We start from the raw sequence: 4,497 nt of genomic DNA on the forward strand, positions 1-4,497 counted from the left end.
ACCGACTCACTGGCTGATTAAATAACTGTCTGGCTGACTGATTACATAACTGACTCACTGGCTGATTAAATAACTGGCTGGCTGACTGATGGACTGATTAAATAACAGACTCACTGGCTGGCTGGCTGATTAAATAACTGTCTGGCTGACTGATTACATAACCGACTCACTGGCTGATTAAATAACTGGCTGGCTGACTGATTACATAACCGACTCACTGGCTGGCTGACTGATGGACTGATTAAATAACAGACTCACTGATTGGCTGCCTGACTGATTAAATAACTGGCTCACCGATTAGCTAACTTACTGACTGATTAAATAACTGGCTGGCTGCCTGACTGATTAAATAACTGGCTCACCGATTAGCTGACTTACTGACTGATTAAATAACTGGCTCACCGATTAGCTGACTTACTGACTGATTAAATAACTGGCTCACCGATTAGCTGACTTACTGACTGATTAAATAACTGACGGAGTGGCTGACTGAAATCAAGATGACAAACGGTCTCATTTCCTTAATTTATTTCAAAATGTCGACACAAACCAACAAGTGAATCCAGAAGGTATCAACAACATCAGAAGTGTTTGTTTGTCACAGACAGAAGGTTGAGAATGAACTCCGGCCGCCTTGTCAACAAGCTCACTGCACTTAACTTTTACAGGTTATTTACGCTTGAGCCGACATTCGTAGCATTTACCGCAAATGCTTCCTCCGCAGACAGAATGCGTCTCTGATTGAATCCCAGCCGTAGGGCTCTAGTCAGTCTGTGGCTGAAGCCTTGCAGATAGACATGTAAAGGTCATTTACTGATTGAATCCCAGCCGTAGGGCTCTAGTCAGTCTGTGGCTGAAGCCTTGCAGGTAGACATGTAAAGGTCATTTACTGATTGAACCGACATGTGCAGCGTTTACCAGGAAGTCAGTCTCAGCTGACAAACATTGCCTTTACATTTCAATCACACGGTAACGCTGAACTTCAGCGATATGGATTGAATAGAGCCCTTAGACAAGAAAAGAGCTAAGGCACAGCCCACCACCCCATCGGAGAAAGAGGGAGGGTGGGTGGCAAAGAGAGGGGGAGGAAGAGAGAGGAAGACCAAAGAGGGAGGGCGGGTGGCAAAGAGAGGGGGAGGAAGAGAGAGAGGAAGACTAAAGAGGGAGGGCGGGTGGCAAAGAGAGGGGGAGGAAGAGAGAGGAAGACCAAAGGAGAGTAGAGCGATGTAGAGACCGTAGAGCAAAAACATTACTGAGAGAAAGAAAGAGGGGCTAACCAACGCTGAGCTGATGCCATGTCACCACTATCATAACGGCCAGATAACATAGTCACAACGTTATCACAACATCTTACAAGGCTCTTTAAAACAGTAGTACTGAGGCTGCGGACCCAAATGATTCCCTATACAGCATACTACTTTCGATCAGAGCCCTATAGGCCCTGGTCAACAGTAGTGTACTATATAGGGAATAGGGCCCTATAGGCCCTGGTCAACAGTAGTGTACTATATAGGGAATAGGGAGCCATTGGAACTAATACAAAGCCTTTTTCTCCATCCATTGTGTTAGACACTTTTCCATAACTTAATGTTATAAACTGTACTTAAAAAAACAAAAACATCTAACGTTACAAAAAAACATATTTATTTACTTTTATATAATTCATACTAAAATAGGTATTGTACATCGTAAAAACATCTGTGGAATATTTGATTAAATACGTTTAATTTAAAGGTAGACTCAGCAATATGACATGCAGAAAGTAAACAGCATAGTGGCTCAAACTAAGAATGTTGAAGCGTGAGGCTCAACTTGTCCCCTGTTTTGGTCTCCTGGCTATCAGGCTGTGAACAGAGTGAAGCGAACCTGCGCAGATACTGTGTGTGACTGGTGTGAGAGAAGTGTAGCATCTCGCTCATCTCAATATCTGCGGTGCTGCTCGTGGCAACGTCGTTTAGCTCAGTCTACCTTTTAAAAATGTCTGAGACTGAAACTGTAAATAAAAGTTGAATTGTTCCCATGGACACGAGGTAACTTAGCAACAGTGTTTTTTCTGAGGTCAGTGTGGGTTTGAACCTGGGTCGACTGTGCGCTGCAAAACTGTGTTAGCCTGCTGAGCTATAGCCCAAGCAAGGTTGCTCATCACACAAGAACGTATTTCATTGAAGTAAGGTTAGCAATGTCGGTTGGTCCCAGCAGTGAAAGGCCTTTTAGGGTGCTTTGAAACCAGACAGCCTGGCCTACTTGTTGGCCCCGCCCTGCGGAGAGGGTGCCTCGGGGCCAGACATCTCACTGGCTCGATGCAAGAGGAGAGGGGAAGAGAAGCCTCTGTAGACCTGAACAGAGCAACATGTCTGATGTCATGACAACAGGGGGTTGAGGACCTTTGGAAATCAAGACAGCAGGTTCTCTGCCGTGTGAAAAAAAAACCCAGCATGATTGCCTCCAAAACAGCATCATATTCCCTACATAGTGCACTACTTTTGACCAGAGCCCATAGGCAGTATGTAGGGAATAGGATGCCGAATGTAAACATCAGTCATTGACAACAACAAAAAACTATTTCATGAATATAAACTTGAATAAATAGTAAACGTAGAATTGTACTCTGTCACATGTAAAGCACATGGAGGGTAGAGAGTTCTACTGGATAGACAGAGAGATGAATACAATCCCTGGCTACTGTACATGCCAATTATCTCTCCTTCCTCCCAGTGTCTTCACTTCCTGTCACTGGTTGAAAAGGAAATTACTGGTATCAGAAACATGGTGGAAACTCTCACTACGGCTCTACCAATCCAATGCTTTTAGATTTGTGGGAAGTAGTGAACGAGTGTACACTTCAGGAGAAAGGAGATATTATTGTGACGCACCCCCTTTGTGATCCAGCATAGCTGAGGTCTGGTCTCTCTCACACGATAACCTGCAGAGATCCAGACATCGTACAAAACAAAACCCACACACGATAACCTGCAGAGATCCAGACATGGCACAGAAGAAAACCCACACGCTCACACACACACACACTTAGTCCAAATGAGTTCAGTAGGGGCTCAGAGGAGAATAAATTAGAATATGGAGGTATTTTCACTCCTCTCTCCTGGTCTTCCTCTCCTTTTAGTTCTCTCCTTCCTTTCAGAGGACGGTGTCGTGTCCCTCCATCTCCTTTCAGAGGACGGTGTCGTGTCCCTCCATCTCCTTTCAGAGGACGGTGTCGTGTCCCTCCGTCACCTTTCAGAGGACGGTGTCATGTTCCTCCATCTCCTTTCAGAGGACGGTGTCGTGTTCCTCCATCTCCTTTCAGAGGACGGTGTCGTGTCCCTCCATCTCCTTTCAGAGGACGGTGTCGTGTTCCTCCATCTCCTTTCAGAGGACGGTGTCGTGTCCCTCCATCTCCTTTCAGAGGACGGTGTCGTGTTCCTCCATCTCCTTTCAGAGGACGGTGTCGTGTCCCTCCATCTCCTTTCAGAGGACGGTGTCGTGTTCCTCCATCCTCTTCTCCAGGCATGAGTATTTGTCCCAAATGGCACCCTACTCCCCTTAGGGCTTTGGTCTAAAGTAGTGCACTACATAGGGAAAAGGGTGCCATTTTGGGACCCGCAACAATCAATAAATACATAAAATTCAACTAATCCTAGAGTCAGTTTAGCCTCCCAGTCAGCAGGTGGCGCCACCTGATGCTGAAGAGGATGACTCTGCTCCTTATCTAATTTCTTCTTGGTTTCAGTCTACGGCTTTTCTTCTAACCGTCTTTACTACCCGGCATCTGAGTTACGCCATGTTTGGTGTTGACGCCGTTCGTACAGTAATCCAATGCATTCAATCTTCTCCCTCTCTGCGTCCCAAATTGGCACCCTGTTCCCTATATAGTGCACTACTTCTGATCAGAGCCCTATGGTAGTGCACTATACACTGAGCGTACAAAACATTAAGAACACCTTCCTAATATTGCCCTCAGAACAGCCTCAATTCGTCGGGGTGTTGACTCTTCAAGGTGTTGAAAGCGTTCCATAGGGATGTTGGCTCATGTTGACTCCAATGCTTCCTACAGTGGTGTCAAGTTGTCTGGATGTCCTTTGGGTGGTGGACCATTCTTGATACACACAGAAACTGTTGAGTGTGAAAAACCCTGCAGCGTTGCAGTTCTTGACACCTACTACCATTCACCCTCTGAATGGCACACCGACACAATCCATGTCTCAACTGTCTCAAGGCTTAAAAATCCTTCTTTAACCAGGTCTCCTCCCCTTCATCATCACTGATTCAAGTGAATTTAACAAGTGACATCAATAAGGGATCATATCTTTCACCTGGTCAGTCATGGATACAACAGGTATTCTTAATGTTTTGTAGACTCAGTATATAGGAAATGGAGGAGCAATTTAGGACGCAGCAGACCATCTCACGATAGCCGTGGTGCACAACACACAAAAACGTTTCCCGTCAGTTCATCCTCCAAGCCATTGGTTGGCTGTAGCAGTAGCCGTGGCGACGGTG

This window comes from Salvelinus namaycush, unplaced genomic scaffold, assembly GCF_016432855.1.
Source record: "Salvelinus namaycush isolate Seneca unplaced genomic scaffold, SaNama_1.0 Scaffold340, whole genome shotgun sequence".
Classification (NCBI taxonomy): Eukaryota; Metazoa; Chordata; class Actinopteri; order Salmoniformes; family Salmonidae; genus Salvelinus; species Salvelinus namaycush.